The sequence below is a fragment of the Polypterus senegalus genome, chromosome 4 (assembly GCF_016835505.1).
Source record: "Polypterus senegalus isolate Bchr_013 chromosome 4, ASM1683550v1, whole genome shotgun sequence".
NCBI classification, from domain to species: domain Eukaryota; kingdom Metazoa; phylum Chordata; class Cladistia; order Polypteriformes; family Polypteridae; genus Polypterus; species Polypterus senegalus.
Genome location: NC_053157.1, coordinates 62,487,278 through 62,503,421, shown reverse-complemented (window position 1 = coordinate 62,503,421; position 16,144 = coordinate 62,487,278). Strand labels below are relative to the sequence as shown.

General features: G+C 38.6%; 1 protein-coding gene across 3 annotated transcripts in view; it reads left to right on the top strand.

Annotated features, from left to right (window-relative positions):
- The window catches only part of tjp2a (tight junction protein 2a (zona occludens 2)), a 237,816-nt gene that overhangs the window by 104,184 nt on the left and 117,488 nt on the right, over positions 1-16,144 (top strand). The window contains exon 2 of one of the 3 annotated variants that reach the window (XM_039750762.1): positions 13,701-13,736. The exons of the other annotated variants lie outside the window; for them this stretch is intronic. The gene's annotated coding sequence lies outside the window, so the exon portion shown is untranslated. The remainder of the gene's footprint in view (positions 1-13,700; positions 13,737-16,144) is intronic. 3 annotated transcript variants of the gene reach the window in all.

The following is a 16,144-nucleotide window of genomic DNA, read 5'->3' as shown; positions in this document are numbered from 1 at the left end:
AAGCATTTTTTTAACACAATCCCTTCATTTCAGGGGCTCAAAAGTAATTGGACAGTTGACTCAGAGGCTATTTCATGGGCAGGTGTGGGCAAGTTCGTCGTTATGTCATTATCAATTAAGCAGATAAAAGGCCTGGAGTTAATTTGAGGTGTGGTGCTTGCATGTGGAAGATTTTGCTGTGAACAGACAACATGCGGTCAAAGGAACTCTCCATGCAGGTGAAAGAAGCCATCCTTAAGCTGCGAAAACAGAAAAAACCCATTGGAGAAATTGCTACAAGATTACGAGTGGCAAAATCTACAGTTTGGTACATCCTGAGAAAGAAAGCAAGCACTGGTGAACTCAGAAATGCAAAAAGACCAGGATGTCCACGGAAGACAACAGTGGTGGATGATCACAGAATCATTTCCATGGTGAAGAGAAACCTCTTCACAACTGCCAACCAAGTGAACAACACTCTCCAGGCGGTAGGTGTATCGAAATCCAAGTCTACCATAAAGAGAAGACTGCATGAAAGTAAATACAGAGGGTGCATAGGCCTCAAGAATAGAAAGGCTAGATTTGACTTTGCTAAAGAACATCTAAAAAAGCCAGCACAGTTCTGGAAAAACATTCTTTGGACAGATGAAACCAAGATCAACCACTACCAGAATGATGGCAGAAAAAAAGTATGGAGAGTGCAATGAAACAGCTCATTATCCAAAGCTTACCACATCATCTGTAAAACACGATGGAGGCAGTGTGATGGCTTGGGCGTGCATGGCTGCCAGTGGCACTAGGGCACTAGTGTTTATTGATGATATGACACAGGACAGAAGCAGCCGAATGAATTCTGAGGTGTTCAAAGACATAGTGTCTGCTCAAATGCAGCTAAATGCAGTCAAATTGATTGGGCGGTGTTTCATAATACAGATGGACAATGACCCAAAACATACAGCCAAAACAACCCAGGAGTTTATTAAAGCAAAGAAGTGGAAAATTTTTGAATGGCCAAGTCAGTCACCTGATCTTAACCCAATTGAGCATGCATTTCACTTGTTGAAGACTAAACTTCAGACAGAAAGGCCCAGAAACAAATAGCAGCTGAAAGCCACTGCAGTAAAGGCCTGGCATAGCATTAAAAAGGAGAAAACACAATATCTGGTGATGTCCCTGAGTTCAAGACTTCAGGCTGTCATTGCCAGCAAAGGGTTTTCAACCAAGTATTAGAAATGAACATTTTATTTCTAGTTATTTTAATTTGTCCAATTACTTTTGAGCCCCTGAAATAAAGGGATTGTGTTAATAAATGCTTTAGTTGCCTCACATTTTATGTAATCTTTTTGTTCAACCCACTGAATTAAAGCTGAAAGTCTGCACTTCAACTGCATCTGAGTTGTTTCATTTAAAATTCATTGTGGTATTGTACATATTGTACAGAACCAAAATTAGAAAAAAGTTGTCTCTGTCCAAATATGTATGGACCTAACTGTATATATGGGTCTGTGTCTCATTACTCTCAGCCTCTGATGCTACAGTGTGCTTGGTCATGAACTACTGGAACTCAGGGTAAGTAGTACATGGTGAGGGTGTGTGGCATCACAGCTTGTTTCATATTTATATCACTCTTGTTCATCCTAAAGGTTTGTTGTTATTTTTCAAATTATTCTGTTGATTACTTCTATAATCACTTGGATACAAATAAGGTTTGTAGTATTTACTTTTATAGTAATGAATTAAAAAGAAAAAATAGTTCAAGCTAATTATTTTATTGTACGAAGCACACCGTTTTTAGTACTATTGCCTCACAGATCTTGCTTTCTGGGTTAAAATTCAGAAATGTATTGTTATATCTGTAGAGTTTTCAGTTTCACCTTCTGTTTTATTAATTCTTTAAGTACAACAATCACTTAATCTTCTCATCAATCTTGGCTGGGAAAACTGCCTGTGGAATTAATGGCATATGCTGTAAAATACAACAGTTAATGTTACTGTAGAAAAAGCAAGAACCGTGATCTTGGTTACTGCCAGCAGTAATCACACAGCAAGATTTAGGGTAATATTCAATATCATAATCAAAGCAAATGCTTATAGAAATGTGATCAGGTGTCATATGATATCTCTGAGCTATATCTACACTGATATAGGCATACTATTTTGCAACCACTGAATGCTAAATTATGTTTATTTAAAAACTGTAAAGCAAATCAAATGTGGAATAATTGATTTTTTTTATTTCCAGTCTCTCCAGTACTGCTCCAGACCCCAAGTTTGAAAACCATTGCATTGGGCTATAGGAATTAAATTCATTACCATATCTGTCATACTTTGAACTGTTCTAATTGCTAGAACAATGAGATTTTGATGCAGCTGACTTGATTAAACTGGCAGGCAGCTGTGTAGAATCACTGACTGATTGTTGAGATTTTCAGTATGTTGGTGGTGTTTAGCTTTATTTTGGTAGAATATGGTTGAATGTTAATGTTTTTTTAATCTGTAAAAGTATTGCTTGAAGCTGGTCTTCAACAATGTTTAGGCATTCTGAGTAAGAGTTTTGCATTCAAAGTATAATATTCAACAGAATACTGGCAGGTTTATGAGCCAGCTTGAAGTATGACTGAGCTTGCCAGTTGATGTCTCCCATTGTTGATCAGACGAAATTTAAAATGGATGTACTGCAGCTCATGATGGTTTTAATTGACAGGTACCTGACTACCTTTTAAGCTATGGCTTTTAACCATTTATTGGATTATTTGTGAGTTTTTAACCTCCACAGAAAACATTTGGTGTTTTTTGAGAATTATTTATGTTTGAAAGACTGCACTTCAATTTTGGAACACTTTGACTGTTATAAAAGCACTGCTTACTTTTGTACCTACACCAGCTGTGTGTTTGTTTCCTTATTGCCCTGTCCATCCTAGGTTTATGTCTTGATATATTTTTATATATATATATATATATAGATATAGATATAGAGATATATATATATATATATATATATATATATATATAGAGAGAGAGATAGATAGATAGATAGATATAGAGATAGATAGATATAGATAGATAGAGATATATATATAGAGAGAGAGATATTGATATAGGTTCATAGGTAGTATGCCAGCTCTGGGAAACCCAGGCATCAAATGTCAACATTAACTTTTTTCAAAATCTATGAGCAAAAGACAGTGTTGTTTTGAACTATCCAAGTTATAAATGACAGATTCTAATTTTTTTCAGCAGAGTTGGTAGAATTTAATATGTTCACTAAAACTAGATGGATTTAAAGGCGCTTTTCCACTGCATAGTACGGCACAGCACGGTTCAGTACAGCTCACCTTGGTTCGGCTCAGTTCGCTTTCACTGCAGTTTAGTACTGCTTTAGAGTGGGCGGGATTATTCACGTGTTGTTATAGTTGCGCCGCCTCTACTGCCGTGACACCGTGGAACTTTTACAACAACACGCAGACAACGACAACACTTTAGCTCGACGACGCGCAACGGTAAGCATCTAAAATCACTAGCTAACTTTTATCACTGTTGCAAAGCATAAAATGAACTTTACTGCCAGTGTAACATTAAAATGCTGATTCTGTATATTACAGATCTTCCACATTTTGCAAAAAAGTCGCCGCAACAGACCATCTGTTTGGACATTTAACCGTGCTTCAGAGTGGTGGGATGTGATTGTTCCCGGTTTTACAAACACTCAGTGGCTGGAGAACTTTCGAATGTCTGAAGAAACATTCATCCACTTATGCAACAAACTGCGTCCAGCGATGGAGAGACGGGACACAAACTTCCGCGTGTGTGTACCTTTAAAGAAAAGACGCAGTAATGACGATTTTCTCCGGCCAATCAGTGACCAGCAGAGTTTACACGTCACGTTTTGGTAATGGTTCGGCGCTTGGAACCTCGGCTGAGGTGGTACTAAAAAAAGGACCAGGTACCAGGTACTGTTCCCAGTGGAAAACCCCCCAAAAGTGAGCTGAACTGAACCGTGTCGTGCCGTACTATGCAGTGGAAAAGCGCCATAAGACTGAATATATGTAATTGCTGGCTTTGAATAAAATGTCGTTATTTTTTAAATATTAATTTAATTAAAGAAGAATTTAGAAGTTTCACTAGTAATACCTGCTGATTAGGGTACCAGAAAGTGGCAATGTATTGTATGTTGGTCAGAAAAGCAAAAAATAATTTTTTTGTTCTGTTTAAACTTAACAGTACTCTTAATCTTGATGAACTGATATATAAACTGGTTGACTTCATTATTGAGACAGACTGCTGTTTTGAGGGCTCTTTTGAGGATAGTACTGTAGAAGAAGATACATTGGTTGTTTCAGTTATCTGTCTTGAACTACTCAGACTTTTTTCATTATAGTCAGTATTGGTATCATACTATATGCAGCATTGATATTTTGCAATATAATAAACATTTTAAAACTGATACAAATTGTAAACCATTTTCTTGTTCATTATTAAATCCATACATATGCTTTAATAATAAAATATGTCTTTAAATTTTGTCTATAAAATTAAATACCATTTATGTTCAAATGAGCAGATTATAAAAAAAAATCACTAAAGGGTGTAACCTAGAGTTATTACTTAGCATTATAGTTTATTTGACATCATTTCTATACTTTTTTATCTTGGGTATTTTCCTTTAATGCATGTTTTTAACATCCTTAGTGTTAGACTTCAGCATTACATGGGCTGTGAAAACTATAAAAAAGTGCTAAAAGTGTTAGCCCTGAGTGTCACTCAGGCAACTGTACAGATTTGTCTTGCATAAGCGTTAGAATTGCGAATCAGTCAGGCTGCGAAAGTGCTGTCATTGCAGCTGTTCTTTGGATAGCCTGCGTTTGAGTGTAGGTTTTCACTAATTACGAAATATATTTACTGTACCAAAAAATGAAGACTTTGAAGAGAATACTTATCTAGCACCCAAACTGAATAAAATTTAGGAGATATACCAGGCCATTGTAGTAAAATTTCGGTGCATTTACATTTCAGACCGTGATGTCTCATGGCTTATTAGGGCAGACTGTCATGGATACAGTACAATGAGTCAAACAGAGCAGGATTTGGCATAAAGTTGTATGAACTTTGTGAATCTAAAATGGGATACATTTGGAATGCTGTTCTCTACAAAGGAAAAGTAACAATATTTGATTAGAAATACAATCAGCGTTGCTACGTCATCAATACTGACCTGGACAGATGCTCTGCTGGATCGAGATTACTGTGTAACCATGGACAATCTTTATATTTCATCAGAGCTATCTGACATCTTGCTGTAAAGAAAGATTGACACATATGGAACCGTCTTGGCATGCCTGAAAACTTTGGTAGAGCTAAATTACAGTGGGGTGCGCTAGTTGTTTGGCAAAAGGGTAAAGTGCTTATGCTGAAATGGAAGGACAGCGACAGTCACTGTAGCAGGTTGCAAAGGCTTGTGCTGTGATAGACTATAGTAGCACAATGGACACTATACATCGTGTGGATCAAGAATTGACTTTCTATCCCATTACGTGGAAGCAACAAAAGAAATGCTGCCAGAAAGATATTTCATCATCTGGTGGAACAGTGCATTTTGAATGCATTCATGTTATACAAGCAGAAAGCTGGTAAAACTTTACATGCCAGCTTGTAGAACAAATCATTGCCCCATATCAACTGTCCACATTACCACTAAAGACATGCGGTTGACCCAGCACATTGTGGATCAATCCAGAGCGTCTTTTTGTAAACATTTTATTGATTATATACAGTGGGATGCAAAAGTTTGGGCAACCTTGTTAATAGTCATTATTTTCCTGTATAAATCGTTGGTTGTTACGATAAAAAATGTCAGTTAAATATATTGTATAGGAGACACACACAGTGATATTTGAGAAGTGAAATGAAGTTTATTGGATTTACAGAAAGTGCGCAATAATTGTTCAAACAAAATCAGGCAGGTGCATAAATTTGGGCACCACAAAAAGAAATGAAATCAATATTTAGTAGATCCGCCTTTTGCAGAAATTACAGCCTCTAAACGCTTCCTGTAGGTTCCAATGAGAGTCTGGATTGTGGTTGAAGGTATTTTGGACCATTCCTCTTTACAAAACATCTCTAGTTCATTCAGGTTTGATGGCTTCCGAGCATGGACAGCTCTCTTTAACTCACACCACAGATTTTCAATTATATTCAGGTCTGGGCCATTCCAGAACGTTGTACTTGTTCCTCTGCATGAATGCCTTAGTGGATTTTGAGCAGTGTTTCGGGTCGTTGTCTTGTTGAAAGATCCAGCCCGGCGCAGCTTCAGCTTTGTCACTGATTCCTGGACATTGGTCTCCAGAATCTGCTGATACTGAGTGGAATCCATACGTCCCTCAACTTTGACAAGATTCCCAGTCCCTGCACTGGCCCCACAGCATGATGGAACCACCACCATATTTTACTGTAGGTAGCAGGTGTTTTTCTTGGAATGCTGTGTTCTTTTTCCTCCATGCATAACGCCCCTTGTTATGCCCAAATAACTCAATTTTAGTTTCATCAGTCCACAGCACCTTATTCCAAAATGAAGCTGGCTTGAGCATACCTCAAGCGGCTCTGTTTGTGCTGTGGGCGGAGAAAAGGCTTCCTCTGCATCACTCTCGCATACAGCATCTCCTTGTGTAAAGTGCGCCGAATGGTTGAACGATGCACAGTGACTCCATCTGCTGCAAGATGATGTTGTAGGTCTTTGGTGCTGGTCTGTGGGTTGACTCTGACTGTTCTCACCATTCGTCACTTCTGTCTATCCGAAATCTTTCTTGGTCTGCCACTTCGAGCCTTAACTTGAACTGAGCCTGTGGTCTTCCATTTCCTCAATATGTTCCTAACTGTGGAAACAGACAGCTTAAATCTCTGGGACAGCTTTCTGTATCCTTCCCCTAAACCATGATGGTGAACAATCTTTGTCTTCAGGTCATTTGAGAGTTGTTTTGTGACCCCCATGTTGCTACTCTTCAGAGAAAATTAAAGGAGGAGGAAAACTTACAACTGATCCCCTTAAATACTCTTTCTCATTATAGGATTCACCTGTGTATGTAGGTCAGGGGTCACTGAGCTTACCAAGCCAATTTGAGTTCCAATAATTAGTTCTAAAAGTTTTGGAATCAATAAAATGACAACGGTGCCCAAATTTATGCACCTGCCTGATTTTGTTTGAACAATTATTGCACACTTTCTGTAAATCCAATAAACTTCATTTCACTTCTCAAATATCACTGTATGTGTCTCCTATATGATATATTTAACTGACATTTTTTATCGTAACAACCAACGATTTATACAGGAAAATAATGACTATTAACAAGGTTGCCCAAACTTTTGCATCCCACTGTAACTCCAACAGAAAAAAAAAACAGAACCCAACTCGTACCTGTGCAGTTTTCTGTTCAAAAACTGCTAAATCAGGGAAGAAAATCCGAAAAGAAACACAGTTATTGTCCTGACTATGACAATGAATTGTGTCTTTAACTGTGCTTTAAGATTTACCACACAAAGGACTCATTTTGAGATTATATACTGTTTTGGCATCATTAGTAGTATTTATTATTAATGTTATTTTTGTTATTATTGTTCATCTTATATTATTATTTTTATTCATCATTACTATTATTATTTGTATCATTATTATACTTTTGAAATTTATTCAAAATGTAATTTTTCATGCCAAAAATAAATGCAACGCTTTTTAGGAGTTTTTTTGGGGGGTTAATTAAATGCAATGCTAAGGAGATTGAATATCTGGGATCTTGTATTTTAAAACTCAAGTCAGTTGTACAGGTTATCATTTGTAATTATGGCCCTTTTAGCACATCTGTATAACTTTAACTTTAGCTGTTCATGGTAGCAAAGGTGTATTTTTTATAGTGGTGAAAAAGGCATATGAAATATTCCCCTAATTTCTGTGTAATAATAATAATTATAATAATAATAAATTCTACTTGTATACACTTTTTTTTTTTTTTTTTTAAACAAAATATTGGGAAAATGTGATATTTAATTCTAGAATTAGTTGCTATTCTTGCTGTGGCATTCTAGACTCTCTGCAGAGGTGAAATAATGCACTTATGGAGGATAACAACAAGTGCATTGCAGTAATCAAGCCTGCTAGAAAGATATGTATGAACAGGTATCATCTTACATGCAATTTAAGTTGACATGGTATCATTTCAGGTTTAAGTGTGGAAATCAGAAAGCTCTTACTTGTATGTTACATAAATTACATAAATATTCTTTTTTTTTATTTCAGATAGCAAAAAAATCTTTATTAACTCTGATTATTACCGAATTCACAAGTTAAATAGTTGAATTAGAGTGCATAATAATACTGTATGTTGTATTAATTATGCTGTCATTTTTAGATAATTGTCTAATTAAAATGACAATTGAATATTTTTTTTTCTTTTTTAAGATTTGAACAGTTGTGCCAGGCAGCAGTATCCACCCTTGTAATTATTTTTTGTTTGGTGACAACATTTTGTGTTTGATAATTCTTGGTTGGACCTTCCCAGAATTCTTAATATTCTGTTTGTGGTCTTGACTAGCATTCTCCATTTACAGTCACATTGGTCATTTTATTTGCTGTGGCTCTAAACAAGCATTGTATAATGTTTGGCTTGTATAAATGTTTAGCAGTACAGAAGCAAATCCTACCAGTGGTTTTGACAAATCATTTTCTTGATGCCTCCCCAGCCTTACTAATTGCAAAACACCTTTTATCCTGAAGATGGGAGCAGAGAGTCTGCTCTGTTTATAAAGAATGAGATCATCATGGACCATCTGATTTATCTGACCATGTGCACATTTTAAATGTATTCTCTACTTTTTCTCCAGCAACTGACAAATGCTTACAATGCATACTTAAAATACTTAAATGCTTAAAATAATACTAAAATAAAAATTCAAACATTATTATATCTGTACTGTTGAATTAGTGAATTCCAAAATAATTTAGGATACTTATATTTAAACATACCATTTAAATCTATTTTTTAATAAAATACTTTTGAAATTGTTTTGTCGGAGAATTACTTTGTTAGGTTTGCAACATTTGCTATTTTAAGATTTATATTTACATCATTAGCTTGTTAAAAACTCACTAAAGACAGACATTTAATTAATTGAGTCAAATTTTTACATGAATCCAGTGTAACAGAACTCCTGGAAATGAGCCTTTGCTGTGTAGTTTCCAAAGTATCTCGCATAACTGATCAGACTTTGATATTTCTTAGTCTATGTGCTATTCCAGAATTATGGAAGTTACCTGTATTCAGTTAATTGTATCTGTGAGACTGCATTGCATTCCAGGGCTTTTTTTCTTAGGTGCACCAGCACAAAAGTTAGGTGCACCCAAATTTTCAACCGCATCACATTTAACACTACAGTTTTACATGCTCACTTTTTTTATTTATTTATTTATTTTAATCGCTGTCCATATAGGCAATATTGACTTGTAAAGGATTAACTAACAATCTGGTCAATATAAAGTTCTTTATTTGAAGGCAAGCACAATTCTACTGAAAAAGTGTTGGTGCTTAAAGTGCTTTACTGAGCTGAAATTTAAACTTAAAAAATCTCAAGATAAATTAACTAAAAATAAAATCTAAATTAAGTGGTTTAAGGGCTTCAAACTGAACATCTCATGGCTCAATGTCTTATGGACTATCCTAAATTGCAGTCACATGCCCCTTGGATGGCCAACTCCTGTAGTTTGACCTTCTTGATCTTTGGCCTTGACTAAACCAGCTGGCCACACTCTCTCTAGCATCAAAATCTTCCAGACTTGGGCATGAGCATGCTCGACCTCAATGTGTCCAATAAGTATATTCACAGGTCTTCCTCTCTGCAAGATACGACCGTACACAATGACGCATTCCTTTGTGGCGATATCTGTGTCTCCGTCGATCAGGAATGCCATGTACGCTCTGTTCGCAATTTGCACAGACGTCTTTTTTTTCAATGTATCTGCGATGACTCCTATAAATTGGCATGCGACATCATTGCTGTACGTCGGGTTTACGTTCAAGCCATTTTTCTTCATAAGAATTATTTCGGACTTGAATTTAGTGAAGGGAAGTTCTTCTTTGCAATATTGTAGGCAACGTTAAACTTAATTATCATCTCGGCCTCGCCTGATGATCTGTTTGTTGCTGCCTGCCGCTGAAAGGCAGCGGGAGAGGGACACTTGAGCAGTGCATTTATCGCGCTTGTAATGTGTTTTATAGATGCATTGTGTTTTTTCAGCGTTTCAATTCTAAATGTATTAGAACCAGTCACAAATGCACTACTGCCGGCCATGGTCTTCCCACACTCTTTACAGTAAATACAGTGCATTATATTATCGGCTTTACTGTATCTTAGCCAGGAAACTGGTCAAGCCACTCTTTTCAAATGTATACACTTTACCCCTTTTAATTTCAGTGGGCTCGGACTCGATCGTATGTGGCTCATTATCTAATGTCGCCTCCGGACCAGGGCTTGCTATAACTTGGGAGGTGGATGGCTCCATGTCAGAGCATTGGTTATGATTTTCGGATGGATCAGGCCCTAACTTAACATTCTTAACGAAAAAGCTGTCAATCGTTCTTTTCATCTTCTCTCATAATCCGCGCTACATCCACTGTTTACCTGATGGGCTACTCGCCTCTCTCTGTCTGACTGCATCACATGCATTTTCAAACGCATACACACGTACAGGAATATCTGGACCACGGCCAATCGGGGAGGGGGGGGGGAGAGATCCGCCCTTCACTATCTCTGATTGGTTTAGACCACGATATGGGCCTAATGTGTGTCTGTTGTTGAACAACAGGCTAGACTTTAAGAGTCACAGATTTTCATTTTTCCCCTTCAACGGCTGGTCGCACCGGTGCAACCTTTGATTTTTTTAGTCGCACCATTGAGAAATTTGGTCGCACTCTAGAGCCCTGCATTCATTAAATTACCATTCTAATATATAACATAAGTGCTTTTACTACGTTCTTTACATTTTAGGGTTATGCTCATAAACATTAGTTTACTTTCAAAAACTAAAAGAATAACACAAATTTAGTATTTGCAGATTTGTATTCAGCAATGACATATTAATTGGGAGATGCTCTTCAAGCCCTGAAAGTCTAAATACATTTTATGCTAGTATTAACAAATGGAGCAGCTCATTTCATTGATGATACAGACAAGCCAAATACAGTAGGCTCCCAAAGTAGCGGTTCACGGTTCGTGGTCTCAGTTTTTGCAGATTTTTCCTTAGAACCTAACTATTGTTAGCAGAAAGCACAAATATCCTCCGCAATTTTTCATGGCTTTTTCGTGATAATACTGTGCTGTAGTGAGAACAGGAAGCAACCGCTGAGGGAAACGTGGTTTGGGATGGTAAAATTAGCCAATCCGAGAGCATTATTCATTTCTCCTTGCTGCTGATTGACTGCTGCCCTGTGACGATCTCCAGGTGAGTGGGTTTACCACTGTTGAGGGAAACCAGGTTTGGAATGGTGAAAGTAGCTAATCCGAGAGCGTTATTCATTTCTCCTTGCTGCCGATTGATTGCTGCCCTGTGACGCGACTCCAGCTGAGTGTCCTCGTGTTTTCCATTTTGTTATACTTAAACGCACAAGATGTCGCTGAAATTGCCCTGCACCTTCTAAGGCTTCTGGCACTGACCCTAAGCGCCAGAAGAAGTTTAAAACACTCCAGGAGAAGGTTGAACTACTGGATTTGCTCTGAGAACTAAAAGTTATGCTACAATAGCCTGCCACTATGGCATTAATAAAAGCACCGTGACGCTACATAAAGAAGAATGAAGCAGCGATCTGGAATACCGTATCTGTGAGTTTCTGTGATAGTGCCAAAAGGTAATGACCGTAAGGAATAAAAATATTGTCTCGAATGATAGATACTTTATGTGAATTTCCCTTGGGATTAATAAAGTATCTGTCTAATCTGCCTTGGCATTGTGGATCACCGACTGCAGGAAGAAGAACATCCCCTTGGACGGTAACATCATCCGTGAGAAAGCACGGAAATTGTACCAGCAGTTCGCTACAGGAGACAATGTAGCAACTTCCTATCACAATGTTCCTGAAACCTATAAAAAGCCAGCACGAAACCACACCAGAAGAAGACCCGCCCAAAGATACGACTTCTCCTGAAGAAGAGACGCCACCCGAGGAGTTTTAAATCCTCTGCATCGTACTGCACTGAGACATCCCCACCCACAATTACAGCAGCCCAGGTGAGCAAAGAGCTAAAAGACTTTGTGCCAGCAAAGCAGCGGGTCCAGATGGTATATCGCCATGATTGCTGAAGGCCTGTGCGTTGGAACTGGGGAGTCCTCTACAGCGCATCTTCAACCTGAGCCTGGAACAGGGGAGAATTCCAAGGCTTTGGAAAACATCTTGTATCACTCCTGTCCCAAAGGTATCACGTCCTAGTGAGCTGAATGACTTCCGCCTGTTGCTCTGACGTCACATCTGATGAAGACCATGGAGCGGCTGCTGCTTCACTTCCTGAGGCCACAGGTCCGCCATGCCCTCGACCCTCTGCAGTTCGCATACCAGGAGAAGGTGGGAGCGGATGCCATCATCTATATGCTTCACCGATCCCTCTCCCACCTGGACAGAGGCAGTGGTGCTGTAAGAATTATGTTTTGGACTTCTCTAGTGCCTTCAACACCATCCAACCTCTGCTCCTTAGAGACAAGCTGACTGAGATGGGAGTAGACTCACACCTGGTGGCATGGATTGTGGACTATCTTACAGACAGACCTCAATATGTGCGTCTTGGGAACTGCAGGTCTGACATTGTGTGCAGCAATACAGGGCGCCAGAGGGGACTGTACTTTCTCCGTCCTGTTCAATCTATATACATCAGACTTCCAATATGACTGAGTCCTGCCACGTGCAAAAGTTTGCTGATGACACTGCTATTGTGGGCTGCATCAGGAGTGGGCAGGAGGAGGAGTACAGAAAGTTAATCAAAGACTTTGTTAAATGGTGCGACTCAAACCACTTACACCTTAACACCAGCAAGACCAAGGAGCTGGTGGTGGATTTTAGGAGGCCCAGGCCCCTCATGAACCCTGTGATCATCAGAGGTGACTGTGTGCAGAGGGTGCATACCTTTAAATATCTGGGAGTGCAGCTGGATGACAAATTGGACTGGACTGCCAATACTGATGCTCTGTGTAAGAAAGGTCAGAGCAGACTATACTTTCTGAGAAGGTTGGCATCCTTCACTGCAGATGTTCTACCAGACGGTTGTGGCGAGTGCCCTCTTCACCGCCATAAAGATGAAAGACGCCTCACGCCTGGACAAACTTGTTAAGAAGGCAGGCTCTATTGTAGGATTAAAGTTGGACAGTTTAACATCTGTGGCAGAGCGACGGGCATTAAGCAAACTCCTGTCAATCATGAATAATCCACTGCATCCACTTAACAGTGTCATTTCCAGGCAGAGGAGTAGCTTCAGACTGAGGAGATTGTTCCTCCCCCACACTATGCGACTCTTCAATTCCACCCGGGGGAGTAAATGCTAACATTAATTTTATTTTAATTTTTTTCATTTTTTCATTTTATTACTATTTAATTTAATATTGTTTCTTTGTATCAGTATACTGCTGCTGGATTATGTGAATTTCCCCTTGGGATTAATAAAGTATCTATCTATCTATCTATCTATCTGCACAGCCACTTCATCATCATCATCAATATCATTCATCATTGGTGAGTACCCGTACATTTTACTGTATTTTAATTAAATGAAATTATGTATTTACTCTACTTATAACAGAAAACGACAGCACATACCAAAGAAAATGCACTTGCATGAATTATAGTACGTATAGGGGTGACATCGGTATTTTACATTGTAGCACTGCGGGAGACAGCAGTACAGTACAGTACGGTATATGGGTATACCTTTACATTCTGTTTTTTGGTAATTTTTTAGGTAATGTATTAAGCTGAGTTTGCAACGAAATTAAACTGCTTTGGGGGCATGCTGTATTTAGAGTTTAAACTATAAAAATAGGCATTTAAAAGGCATTTTCTAACCACATCCAAAAGTCACAGTTTTTCACAATTCGCAGATGCTCTAGGAACATAACCTCCGTAAATTTTGAGGGTGTACTATAGCCACATTGTTTGAAACTTGCATTAATTTTTAATTGCTACGAATGTTGTTGTCGCTGTTACTGTGCCTGCATGTGTGAGTGAATACATGTGAGGTGGTTTAACTCGCAACCCTGAACTGTATCCACTAGTTACAAAATGGATGGATGCGTGGATAAAAATGTGTAGATGTGCTCATTATAATCGAAAGAACGAATGCCAAGTTTCCGTTCCTTTATCAGGACCGTATAGGACACTGTATTAAAAACAATTAACATTCCTGTCATTTCATTTGCTGTAACAAATGCGTGATGCTACAAGGTAAACAGTTAACAATTTGCACCTGAGGCTGAGCACATCTGATTGTGCCCCCCAAACTGCACAAACCTCTTTCTTAAGTAACTCGTAAAAAAGGATAAAACTGGCAATAACAAAATTGTGTGTGTGTTGTGTGCTGGCTTTTTTTTTTTCATTATTAAGCACATTTTCCCCAATCTCACTTGACGTTTTAGTATTAGCAGGATGAACGAGAGCCAGAGGTAATGGTATTGCAAGGCATGAATCTCATGAATGGTACGCTGTTGACGACTGTCAGGTTTTTGGTGTTCTTTCCTGTGAGCTTCATTCCACATGGCTTACACTGGGTTTTATTTTCATCAGCGTTGAAATTAAAGTTGGTCCATATGTGACACCTGTTTTCACCTGACAGTCATGTTGCCCGATATAGTTGAGAAGAGTGGAGCAGGATTCTGGCTGACATGATGATTTCCTTGTTGCACCCAAAGTAGTGTTAGCTAGTTACAAGCGTGCATACAAGTTTTTAAAATTGCATTACTGCATTCATGTTCGTTATTTGTAGGTGGACCATGTCATTGAGTGATAGAGATGTGCAAAGGGCATCACATCACTTATTGTTCAGCTGTCTGTAATATTTTTTAGTTTTCATCAACAATGATTTGAAAAGCATTCATCTTAGTTTTCGTCAATAATGGTGCATTGTTATTTTTATTTTTTCCATTTTCGTCACAGAAAAAATGTTATTGACAAGTACTTGCTTAGTCCATTTTGGGGTAATTTGTCTGTGATTTTTCACTCCTATAATTTGGCCTCAGTGTGCATACTGTGGAAACCAGGGGCACATACAGCTACCCTAACCTGACACAGACACAAGTTCGATCAGAGCACACGTTATTTCACGTTGTTCCTCGCTCTCCACAGCAGCACAATACAAATAAGGAGAGCACCCAATGTCTTTCCCATTCTTCCTTCTCAACTTCCTCTCCTCTCCCATGCAAGCTTGTCCACCTCCTCCCGACTTTGGCTCCCCAAATGGAGTGAGGCGGTTCCTTTTAAGCAGAACTTGGGAGTGTTCCAAGTACATCATTATTCAGACCTGGGATCACCCCCATGTGTGGTGAAAGCCCCATGCAGGATTCTGCTGCTCCCACTGGTGGCCCACTTTGAACCCAACAGGCCCATAGACACATATAGGTAGACGCCGCATGACCAGCAGCATCGTACTTCAACTTCGCCACCAGAGAGGCACTGCTGTGGAGTGAAGTAGTGGATAAAGATGCCTTACACATTTGCTGCTTGGAATTGTACATCCCGCTGTACGCTCCAAACCAAATCCTGGGGGATTACATTTCATAGGTAAGGCTGAACAATTGTTTTGGTTATATTTGGCCATTAGAAAATCCTGTTTTATAATCTCACTTTAAGATCAATGGATGTGTGATGCAAGCCTGTGTCATTTATGTTCAGTCTTGTTTTCTACGGTTTCAGTATTTTTTCCCAAAACTTAAGGACTCAAATTCTCTAGGTTAGTCTAAACTGGATCTATACAAGTAAGACGGGCGGTTGAGATCACAGGTCCCCTGCAATGAATATCATCCTGTCCAGAGTTAATTCCTGCCGCCTTCTTGATAAATTCAGGATAGGCTCCATTACCCCACAACCCATTATGGAAATATTATTTTTTTAAAATTGAATTAATGTTTGATTGTTCACAGGTACACTTT